Raw genomic sequence first — 12,547 nt, 5'->3', positions numbered from 1 at the left:
CTCTTTACCTTTTAATGTCTGTAGGGTCTGAAGGAATAGCCCCCCAACTCCTGACATTTGTTACTTGTGCCTTCTTTCTTTTTTCTGGATTGGATTTGCCAGGACTATATTGATTTTATGAACCCTTTTAAAGGATATATATTTTTTATTTTGTTAATTTCTGTTCTTATTTTTTCTTTCTTCTTTTTTTTTTTGCAGACTGAATCTCACTCTGTCGCCCAGGCTGGAGTGCAGTGGCGCGATCTCGGCTCACTGCAACCTCTGTCTCCCAGGTTCAAGTGATTCTCCTGCCTCAGCCTCCCGAGTAGCTGGGACTACAGGTGCACGCCACCACGCCCGGTTAATTTTTTTGTATTTTTAGTAGAGACAGGGTTTTACTGTGTTGCCCAGGCTGGTTTTGAACTCCTGAGCTCAGGCTATCTGCCTGCCTCGGCCTCCCAAAGTGCTAGGATTATAGATGTGAGCCACCGCGCCTGGCCACTGTTCTTATCTTTATGATTTCATTCCTCTAGTTTTGGTTACTTTGTTATTATTTTTCTAAATTCTTGAGATGATTGTATAACTCACTGATTTTCACCCTTTTCTTATCTTTTCTTTCCTTTTTTTTTTTAAGACAGAGACTCACTCACTGTGTCACTTAGGCTGGAGTGCAGTGGCGTATCTTGGCTCACTGCAGCCTCTGCCTCCTGAGTTCAAGTGATCCTTCCACCTCAGCCTCTCGAGTAGCTAGGGTTACAGGCATGTGCCACCATGCCTGGCTAATTTTTGTATTTTTAGTAGAAACCAGGTTTCGCCATATTGCCCAGGCTGGTCTTGAACTCCTGGCCTCAGGTGATCCGCCTGCCTCAGCCTCCCAAAGTGCTGAGATGACAGGCGTGAGCCACCGCGCCTGGCCTAAATCTACCATTTGTTAAGTGTTTTCTGTTTTCCCCTTGTTCTCTGCTCCCTTTTCTTTCTGACTTATTTTGTATTGGTTATTAATGTATTGTTTCATTTCTATTCTATATTAGTTGGAAGTTTGTAGACCTGCTGGAATCCATGGCTTGTGTTTTTAATCAGTTTGGGAAAGTTTTCACCATTCTGTCATTAGATGCTGTTGCAGTGTTCCCTCCTGTTCTCTCTCTCTCGGACCCTGGCTCGTCCCGGCATTCATGGACTCCAGACACACACATGTGATGGATCTGCGCATGCTACACGGTGTCTTTTGCCCTCTATTCTGTAGTTTATCTTTTAGCTTTATGCTCGATGTTTTCAGATGGTCCATCTTCCAGTTCACAAACTCTCTTTATGTCTAATCTACCATTAAACCCATTCATTGGATTCTTTCCATTATTTCTTTTTCAGGCCTTTTATTTATTTTAAAATTTTGATGGTTTCTGATTCTCTGCCAAAATTCTCAACCTTAGTTTCTATGTCTGTCAACTCTCAAACATCAAAAGGATCAGAATCCAGTTTAAAAGAGTGTATTCAAGCACGAAGCTGAAAATAGCCATCCGGATAACACAGACTCCAAAGAAATGGGGTCAGTGCTCTGAAACTGAAAAGTTAAGGTCTCTGTTATATGTGCAGAAAACAGAGAAATTTAAAAGGGTTACAGCATTTTTCATACAAGGCTGGCTTGTGAGTGATAGCAATTTGATTCGTTATACTCCGTTTGTTTTCTGTTTTCCATTTAAAAGAGCATATTTAGCATTCAGCCTTACACTGTGTGGTAGTCATGAGGTCTTGTGTCAGTCAGGGAAGGAAGGGGAGTTAATCTCTAATGAAGATCAGCAGGGAAGAGGGAGGGTCTTCCTGACGCCTTAACTTCTCTACATTTTACAAAACAATGTCGGTCAAGGAAAGGCTGATCTGCATTCAGGGAACAAAGGTTGCAGCTGCCTGTCCTCTGAGTCAGGTCCCGTCATTGATTCCTTAAGGCTCAAAATCGTGCGAAGTTCCAGGGACTTTGGTTTTGAGTGACTGATTTCTGTGTGTTATTGAGCATGGTGGGCAAGCAGAGGTCACCTTCACAAGCCTGTCTGAGAACTCCATGAGCCGCGGCCCCACGCGTCTCCTGTTTCTTGCTGGCTTTTATGGGTGTGATCTTTTCTCTTTGAGTGCCTGATTATTTTAAATTGTGTGCTGGCTACTGTGTTTGCAAAAGTATTCTTGGAAACTACTTGAGGCCTAGGGTTACTTTATCTTCCCCCAGAGAGAGTTTTAGTTTGCTCCTTTGGCACTATTTTTTTTTTTTTAGATGGAGTCTTGCTCTGTTGCCCAGGCTGGAGTGCAGTGGTGCAATCTCAGCTCATTGCAACCTCTGCCTCCCAGGTTTAAGTGATTCTCCTGCTTCAGCCTCCCGGGTAGCTGGGATTACAGGTGTGCGCCACCACACCCAGCTAATGCCCCTTGCCCCCAGGAATTTGCCCCTCTTTTCTTTATTTGTGGTATTTTATGAAACACACTTGGTTTTATTGGGGTGTGTGGGATGGGGATCCATGACCCCAGGAAGATTCTGAGTGACAGGAGTGTCTTTTGTTATTCATGAGGAGCCCTGTGATAACTCCAGGGTTATGGCAATGAGGTGGACAAGTGGGGCCCCTGGGGAGGCCGCAGGACGGGGGTCCTCAGAGAGACCAGCAATGATAGGATCCAGGTGGGAACTTTCTGCTTCACCCACTGCCCTCCGGGAGAGGGATCTGGAGACCACACTCCAGAAAACCCCAAGCAACAAGATCCGATGAGCTTCGGGGTTTGAGGCTGGGAGCTTCCAGGAGGGAGGCACGGCCGGAGAGGAGGCTCTGGACCCTGAGGGCGTCTCGGCCGCCACCCTTCACTGGGCTGCATTGAATGTGGGAGGTGTTAGGTTTGGGGTAACATGTGAAGGTTTATTACACAGGTAGACACGTGTCATGGGGGTTGGTGGTACAGATTATTTCATCACCCAGGTACGGAGCCCCAACGGTTACCTTTTCTGCTCCTCTCCCTCCTCCCACCCTCCCCGCTCAGGGAGACCCCAGTGTCAGTGGTTCCCTTCTTTGTGTTCGTAAGTTCTCATCATTTCGCTCCCACTTGTAAGTAAGAACGTGCGGTATTTGGTGTTTTGTTCCTGTGTTAGTTTGCTAAGAATAATAGCCCCCAGCTCCATCCATTTTCCCACAAAAGACACGATCTCCTTTTTCATGGCTGCATAGTATTCCATGGTACATATGTACCACATTTTCTTGATCCACTCTGCCATTGATGGTCATTTAGGTTGATTCCACGTCTTTGCTATTGTGAACAGTGCGGCGATGAACATTCACGTGCTTGTGTCTTCATGGTGGAATGATTTCTATTCCTCTGGATATATACCCAGTAATGGGATGGCTGGGTCAGATGATAGTTCTGCTTTTAGCTCTTTGAGGAATCTCCGTCCTGCTTTCTGCAATGGTTGAACTAATTTACACTCCCACCAACAGTGTATAAGCGTTTCCTTTTCTCCCCAACTTCACCAGCATCTGTTATTTTCTGACGTTTTAATCACAGCCATTCTGACTAGTGTGAGATGGTATCTCACCGTGGTTTTTACTTGTGTTTCTCTAATGGTCAGTGGTATTGGGCTTTTTTTCATACACTTGTTGGCTGCATGTATGTCTTCTTTTGAGAAGTTTCTGCTCATGTCCTTTGTCTACTTTGTAATAGGGTTGATTGTTTTTCTCTCGTAAATTTGTTTAAGTTCCTTGCAGATGCTGGACATTAGACCTTTGTCAGATGCATAGTTTGCAAATATTGTCTCCCATTCTGTAGGTTGCCTGCTCACTCTGTTGATAGTCTCTTTTGCTGTGCAGAAGCTCTTCAGTTTAATTAGGTCCCACCTGTCAAGTTTTGCTTTTGTTGCGATTACTTTTGGTGTCTTTGTCATGAAATCTTTGCCCGTTCCTATGTCCGGGATGGTATTACCTAGGTTGTCTTCCAGGGTTTTTATGGTTTTGGGTTTTACATTTAGGTCTTTAATCCATCTTGAGTTGAATGTTTGTGTATGGTATAAGAAAGGGCTCCAGGTTCGGTCTGCAAATGGCTAGCGGGCTGTCCCAGCACCATTTACGGATGTGGAGTCTTTTTTCCGTTGTTTGTTTTTGTCAGCTTTGTTGAAGATCAGATGGTTGTAGGTGTGTGGTCTCTTTTCTGAGATCTCTATTCTGTTCCGTTGGTCTATGTGCCTGTTTTTGTGCCAGTACCACGCTGTTTTGGTTACTGTAGATCTGCAGTATCATTTGAAGTTGGACAATGTGATGCTTCCAGCTTTGTTTTTTTTTTTTGCTTATGATTGCCTTGCCTATTTGGGCTCTTTTTTGGTTCCATATGAATTTTCAAATAGTTTTTTTTTCTAGTTCTGTGAAGAATGTCATTGGTAGTTTGATACGAATAGCATTGAATCTGTAAGTGGCTCTGGGCAGTATGGACGTTTTGACAATATTGATTCTTCCTATCCATGAGCATGGGATGTTTTTCCATTTGTTTGTATCTTCTCTGATTTCTTTGAGCAGTGTTTTATAATTCTCATCGTAGAGCTCTTTCCCCTCCCTGGTTAGCTCTACTCCTAGATGTTTTATTCTTTTTGTGGCAATTGTGAATGGGATTGCCTTTCTGATTTGGCTCTTGATTTGGCTGTTGTTGATGTATAGAAATGCTAGTGATTTTTGTACATTTATTTTGTATACTGCAACTTTGCTGAAGTTGTTTATCAGCTGGAGGAGCTTTGGGGCCAGCTATGAGGTTTTCTAGATATAGAATCATATTGTCTGCAAATGGAGATAGTTTGACTTCTTCTTTTCCTATTTGGGTACCCTGTATTTCTTTCTCTTGCCTGACTGCTTTGGCTAGGACTTCCAATACCATGTTGAATAGAAGTGGTGAGAGAGGGCATCCTTATCTTGTGCCGGTTTTCAAGGGGAATGCTTCCAGCTTTTGCCCATTCAGCATGATGTTGGCAGTGGGTTTGTCATAGGACGGCTCTTAGAGGTATTGGATTTTATGGAAACCCTTTTCTGCATCTAGTGAGAAAATCATGTGGTTTTTGTCTTTCGTCCTGTTTATGTGACAAATCACACTTATTGATTTGTGTATGTTGAACCAACCTTGCATCCCAGGGATGAAGTTTTCTTTTTTTGTTGTGTCTCTGCCAGGTTTTGGTGTTGAGATGATGCTGGCCTCATAGAATGAGCTGGGGAGGAATTCCTCCTCCTCAATTGTTTGGAATAGTTTCTGTAGGAATTGTACCAGCTCTTTTTGCACATCTGGTAGAATTCAGCTGTGAATCCATCGGGTCCTGAAGTTTTTTTGGTTGGTAGGCCATTTATTACTGATTCGATTTTAGAGCTCATTATTTGTCTGTTCAGGGAATCAATTTCTTCTTGGTTCAGTCCTGGGAGGGTGTATGGGTGCAGGAATTTATTCATCTCTTCTAGCTTTTCTAGTTTGTGTGTGTAGAGGTGTTCATAGTAGTTTCTGATGGCTGCTTTGATTTCTATGGGTCAGTGCTAACGTTCCCTTTATCATCTGTAATTAGCTTTATTTGGATCTTCTCTCTTTTCGTCTTTATTAGTCTAGCTAGTGGCCTATATTATTATTATTTAAAAAAAAAAAACTCCTGGATTTATTGATCCTTTGAATGGTTTTATGTGTCTCAATTTCCTTCAGTTCAGCTCAATTTGTGTTGTTTCTCATCTAGCTTTGGGGTTGATTTGTTCTTGCTTCTCTAATTCTTTCAGTTGTGAATTTAGGTTGTTAATTGGAGATCTTTCTGACTTTTTAATATGGGCATTTAGTGCTATGAATTTCCCTCTTAACACTGCCTTAGCTGTGTCCCAGAGATTCTGGTGTGTTGTATCCTTGTTCTCCTTATTTTCAAATAACTTCTTGATTTCTGCCTTAATTTTACCCAAAAATCATTCAGGGGCATGTTGTTTAATTTCCGTGTAATTGAATGGTTTTGAGTGATTTTCATAGTCTTGACTTTTATTTTTATTGTGCTGTGGTCTGAGAGTATGTTTGGTATGATTTTGGTTCTTTTATGTTTATTGAGAATTGGTTTACGTCCAATTATGTGATTTTAGAGCATGTGCCATGTGGCAATGAGAGGAATGTATATGCTGTTGTTTTGGGTGGAGAGTTCTATAAATAGGTCTATTAGATCCATTTAGTCCAATCTTGAGTTTAGGTCCTGAATATCCTTGTTAATTTTCTGCCTCGATGACCTGTCTAATACAGCCAGTGGAGTGTTGAAGGCTCCCACTAGTATCGTGTGGGAGCCTATGTCTCCTCGTAGGTCTCAAAGGACTTGTTTTATAAATCTGGGAGCTCCTGTGTTGGGTGCATATATATTTAGGAGTTAGGTCTTCTTGTTAAATTGAACTTTCTACCATATAATGCCTTTTCTTGTCTTTTTTGATCTTTGTTGGTTTGAAATGTTTTGTCTGAAGTCAGGATTCCTACCCCTGCTTTTTTGCTTTCCATTTGCTTGGTAGATTTTCCTCCGTCCCTTTATTTTGAGCCTAATGAGTATCATTATGTGTGAGATGGGTCTCTTGAAGACAGCATAGTACTACTGGGTCTTGCTTTTGTATCCAGCTTGCCACTCTGTGCCTTTTAAGTGGGGCACTTAGCCCATTTATATTCAAGGTCAGTGTTGATCTGTGTGGATTTGATCCTGTCCCTGTGCTGTTAACTGCTTATTATGCTGGCGTGTTTGTGTGGTTGCTTCATAGTGTCACTAGTCTGTTTATTTGAGTGCATTTTTGTATTAGCTGGTCTTTCGTTTCTGTATTTAGTGCTCCTTTCAAGATCTCTTTTAGGCAGGCCTCGTGGTGATGAATTCCCTCAACATTTCCTTGTCTGAAAAGGATCTTATTTCTCCTTCACTTAGGAAGCTTAGTTTGACTGAATATCGAATTCTTGGTTGAAGATTTTTTCTTTAGGAATGTTGAATATAGGTCCCCCGTCTCTTCTTGCTTGTAGGGTTTCAGCTGAGAGGTCTGCTGTTAGGCTGATGGGGTTCCCTTTGTAGCTGGCCTGCCCTTTCTCTCTAGCTGCCTTTAACATTCTCTTTCATACTGACATTGGAAAATCTGACGATTATGTCAGACATTTTGGGGATGTTCTTTTTGTGTAGAATCTTGCAGGGGTTCTCCGTAGTTCCTGAATTTGACTGTTGGCCTCTCTAGCAAGGTGGGGGAAGTTTTCATGAACGAGACCCTGAAATATGTTTTCCAAGTTCTTTGCTTTCTCCCTTCCCTTTCAGGATGCCAGTGATTCATAGGTTTGGCCTCTTTACATAATTCCATACTTCTTGGAGGTTTTTTCATTCTTTTTTCTTTATTTTTGTCTGATTTCAGAGAACCAGTCTTCAAGTTCTGAGATTCTTACCTCAGTTTGGTTGATTCTGCAGTTAATACTTGTGATTGCATTGTGGAATTCTTTTTTTAAGAATTTTTTTTGAGAAGGATTCTCACTCTGTCACCCAGGCTGGAGTGCAGTGTCATGATCTCAGCTCACTGCAACCTCAACCTCCTGGGTTCAAGCAATTCTGCTGCCTCAGCCTCCAGAGTAGCTGGGATTACAGTTACTTGCCACCATGCCCGGCTAAGTTTTGTATTTTTAGTAGATACGCAGTTTCACCATGTTGGCCAGGCTGGTCTCGAACTCCTGACCTCAGGTGATCCACCCGTCTCGGCCTCCCAAAGTGCTGGGATTACAGGCATGAGCCACCGTGCACGGCCTGAAATTCTTGTATTGTGTTTACTCAGCTATGCTGGGATTCCAGGTGTGAGCCACCGCGCCTGGCCTGAAATTCTTGTATTGTGGTGACTCGTCTCTGCTGGGATTACAGGCGTGAGCCACCGTGCACGGCCTGAAATTCTTGTATTGTGTTTACTCAGCTATGCTGGGATTACAGGCGTGAGCCACCGCACCTGACCTGAAATTCTTGTATTGTGTGACTTGGCTCTGCTGGGATTCCAGGTGTGAGCCACCGTGCCTGGCCTGAAATTCTTGTATTGTGGTGACTCGTCTCTGCTGGGATTACAGGAGTGAGCCACCGCACCTGGCCTGAAATTCTTGTATTGTGGTGACTCAGCTCTGTCAGATCCATGAGGTTGTTTTTCACGCCAGCTATTTCGTCCTTCAGCTCCTGTATCACTTTATTGTGATTCTTATTTTCCTTGAGTTGGGTTTTGCCGTGCTTCTAAATCTCAACGACCTTTGCTCCTAGCTGTATTCTGAATTCTATTTCTGTCACTCCAGGCAGTTCATCAGCCTGGTAAAGAACTCTTCTTGGAGAGCTGGTGTGGCTGTTTGGAGGACACAGAGCACTCTGGCCAGTTGAGTTACTGGACTTCTTGCATTGGTTCTTACAAGCAGGTTTTTAAAAGCAAAAAAGGGGACAAGGGGCCGGTCTCTGTTGAGCCGCAGACGCAGGTCTCTGTTCCGCAGGATGGGGTTTGTTAAAGTTGTGCAGAATAAGGCCAACTTTAAGAGATACCAAGTGAAATTTAGAAGGTGATGAGAGGGTAAAACTGATTACTATGCTCGGAAACGCTTGGCGATTCAGGATAAAAATAAATACAACACACCCAAATACAGGATGATAGTTGGTGTAACAAACAGAGATATCATTTGTCAGATCGCTTATGCCCGGATAGAGGGGGTATGATAGTCTGCACAGCGTATGCACATGACCTGCCAAAATACAGTGTGAAGGTCGGCCTGATAAATTATGCCGCAGCGTATTGTCCTGGCTGCTGCTGGCCCGCAGGCTTCTCAATAGGTCTGGCCTGGACAAGATCTAAGAAGGCGAAGTGGAGGTGACTGGTGATGAATAGAATGTGGAAAGCATTGCTGGTCGGCCAGGTGCCTTCACCTGCTATATGGATGCAGGCCTTGCCAGAACTACCACTGGCAATGAAGCTTTTGGCGCCCTGAATGGAGCTGTGGATGGAGGCTGGTCTATCCCTCACAGTACCAAACAATTTCCTGGTTATGATTCTGAAAACAAGGAATTTAATGCAGAAGTACATGGAAGGGCATCATGGGCCAGAATGTTGCAGATTACATGTGCTACTTAATGCAAGAAGATGAAGATGCTTACAAGAAACAGTTCTCTCAATACATAAAGAACAGCGTAACTCCAGACATGGTGGGGTGTAGGGACCAGCCCCACAGGGTCAGTGGGTTTTTCTCCCCGTGTGCAGAGACGAGAGATTGTAGAAATAAAGCCACGAGACAAAGAGATAAAAGAAAAGACAGCGGGCCCGGGGGACCACTATCACCAAGACGCAGAGACCGGTAGTGGCCCCAAATGCCTGGCTGCGCTGTTATTTATTGGATACAAAGCAAAAGGGGCAGGGTAAAGAGTGTGAGTCATCTCCAGTGATTGATAAGGTCACGTGAGTCACGTGTCCACCAGACATGGGGCCCTTCCCTGTTAGGTAGCCGAGGCGGAGAGAGAGAGGACAGCTTATGTCATTATTTCTTCTGTGTTCTTTTCAGAAAGATCAAAGACTTTAATACTTTCACTAATTTTGCTACTGCTATCTAGAGGGCGGAGCCAGGTGTACAGAGTGGAACATGAGAGCAGACCAGGAGCGTGACCGCTGCACTGACGCTACCGCTAAACCAGTCTGCTCGGCGACGGGCGTCTTCCCAGACGCTGGCGTCACCGCTAGACCACGGAGCCCTCTGGTGGCCCTGTCCGGGCATGACAGAAGGCTCACACTCTTGCCTCGTGGTCACTTTTCACTCACCATGTCCCTTCAGCTCCTATCTCTGTATGGCCTGGTTTTTCCTACGTTATGATTGTTGAGCGAGGATTATTATAATATTGGAATAAAGAGTAATTGCTACAAACTGATGATGAATGATATTCATATATAATCATATCTGTGATCTAGATCTAGCATAACTCTTGTTGTTTTATATATTTTGTTACACTGGATCAGCTCGTGCCCTCCGTCTCTTGCCTCGGCACCTGGCTGGCTTGCCGCCCACAGTGGGGGAGAGAGATAAGAAAGCTCATGCTGCTCAACAAGAGAATCCAGGCTATGAGAAGAAGCCCAAGAAAGAAGTTCGAAAGAAGAGGCAGAACCGTCCCAAAATGGCCTTTGCTCAGAAGAAAGTTCGGGTAGCTCAAAGAAGGCAAGCTTCCTCGGAGCTCAGGAGCTGCTGAGAGCTCAACCGAACAATTACCTATGAGGATTTTTCAGATCAAGACAATAAACCTACAGACAGAAAAAAAAAAAAAAGACGAGGTGTGACCCACACCAGCTGTTTGTCAGGAGTCCCCACTGTCTACAGGGCGGCCGTTGACTGGTTGGTGATTAGCTCAGCTGTTTGTCAGGAGTCTCCTCTGTCTACAGGGCCGCCGTTGACTCACCAGTCAACGGCTGTTGAACTCTGGGGTCTGAGTGACGGCCTGGCGTGGGGCATGTCAGGCTCATTCATTGCTACTTGGTATCGGTCGGTCTCTAAGGCAGGGAGGGCGGCCGCTCTTATTCCAGGGCCTCTCTGGGCTGATAACTGAAAGGGACCCACATTCCTCAGATAAAAGCTGCTTTCTCATCTGTATCTTTTATAATATCCTTTAGAATAAATGGGTAAATGTACATAAGCACTTCCCTGAGTTCTGCGAGCCGTCCTGGCAAATTAATCGAACCCAAGGAGGGGATCATGGGAACCCCACTTTGCAGCCAGTCAGAAAGGAGCATCCGGGTGGGCCGGACCTGTGATTGGGACCTGGGGTGCGGGTGGCTTGTGGGACAGCTTCCCCTTGTGGGGCCGGACACCATCGCCGGGTAGATGGTGTAGAGGCTGAACGGAATTATAGGACACCCAGCTGGTGTCCCTGGAGACACACACGTCCGGCCACAGAAGTGTTCTGTGTCGAGTGAGTGCAGAGAAGAAAACGGCTTGTTGTCCCTCTTGCTCTATTCATGGAAGAAGATTCCATAAAGGGCCTTACCAGGTGGTGGGGGAGGTGGCCGTCAGGCTGTGAGGCGAAGGGTGACGTGAAGGTGGGGGCGTGTCTGAAGGGCAGGGCCAGGCGAGACCTTCCTGGCCCTTAGACTAAGCCATTATAAACAACTGTTTATCTTTAAAACAAAATTCCAGAATAAACTCAAACTGAATCCGAATGAGATGCGTCTAGGTCATCGGCCATGCTGTTTGCAAACGCGTAAACAGCAAAACTGATCTTATACAGTAGTTTTCTGTAAATAAAATTCAAAAAGCCCATCACCTTTCCTGGATGAATGGTCATTTCCTGGAAAATAATGGAACGCTCCTTTTCATTCAATTAAATAGGATATGTTTCTCAGAAAAAGATGAAAAGGCCTGAGAAGCAGGTACGTACTTAATGCACTCACGTTTTCCCTTCTGTCTGTTGGCTGGCGCGCCGATCACAGGGAAGGGGCCGTGCTCAGCACCCGGACACTCTGGCCCCGCCCCCAGGGCAGCAGCAGAAACCAGGGGCTGCTCGGTGCGTGCCTCCTCGGGTGCAGGTCCCGGCCTGCACGGGGTGTCTGTGGAGGCAGGACTTTCCGGGAGCAGGGTGCGCGGTCCAGGGCAGAACAGGGCCACGGGGCTCCGGGATGCTGCGTAGTGCCGTGGGCCCTTGGGGCGATGGTGGCCGCTCAGTGAGGCTGAGGCCTGGGGGATGTCGGGCCCCCGGATCCCAGCACCGGTGAGGGTGTCCCAGCCTCTAGGATGTCCTCCAGTCCCACATTTCCTCTGTGCCTCAATGGCTTCTCCAAAAACCAGCTCAGAGCAGGAGGCCTCCTCCTGGCTGATGCCCAGATGCCATCTGCAGAGCAGGGTCAGGGTCCCGGAGCCCCCTGATGCCCTGACGTGCTTATGAGAACTGGAGGGGACCCTTCATGGGGCCCGATGCTCACAGGTCCCAGCTCCACCCCTACCCAGTGTGGGGATTTGAGCCCCGTCCTCATCTGAACACGGCAGAGGGGGCCGAAACACACGTGAGAGAACCCGGGAGGCCCCAGCCCAGACCCAGCCTGGGGCACCGGGCCCCCTGTACATTCCCTTAGAGCCCGGCTGGGATGCTCCCAGGGCTCAGCCCCTGCGGGTGGCTCCTGGGCCTGGGAAGGGGACGGTACAGGACTGTGCGTGTCCTTGTTACCCGCCGACCACAGGTGCCATCTCCCGACCTAATTCCCCCTGGGTCCTGGGCCTCACTGGGTGCTCTTGGCCACGGGCCCTTCCCTGGCAGCCTTGCTTTCGTACTCACAGTGGAGGCTGCTTGCCTCGCCCCTGCCACACCTCCCACAGGGGCTGCCGTCCTTCCCTGATGCTGTGGCCTGACGGGGCAGGAGGCTGGGGTCCCTGGTGCTCTCCAGGAGCTCCAGCTGTGGACACTGTGATATTTCACCTCTCCTTCCAGGAGGGCCGCAGGCTGAGGCCGAGACACGCAGTTTCCCTTGAGGTGTTCCAAGCTGTGGCCTGGCCTCCGCTGGCTCCCAGAGGCCCCTGGGGGAGGCACAAATGCCGCTGATGTCAGAGGGCAGCGTCACGGATC

General features: G+C 46.5%; 1 pseudogene; it reads left to right on the top strand.

The window, feature by feature from the left end:
* The first annotated feature begins 5,878 nt into the window (after positions 1-5,878).
* LOC100996088 (large ribosomal subunit protein uL18-like) lies at positions 5,879-11,355 on the top strand (annotated as a pseudogene).
* The last annotated feature ends 1,192 nt before the right edge of the window (positions 11,356-12,547 follow it).

The sequence above is a fragment of the Pan paniscus genome, chromosome 8, assembly GCF_029289425.2.
Source record: "Pan paniscus chromosome 8, NHGRI_mPanPan1-v2.0_pri, whole genome shotgun sequence".
Classification (NCBI taxonomy): Eukaryota; Metazoa; Chordata; class Mammalia; order Primates; family Hominidae; genus Pan; species Pan paniscus.
Note: the sequence above shows the minus strand (reverse complement) of the source record. Positions and strands in the feature narration are given on the sequence as shown.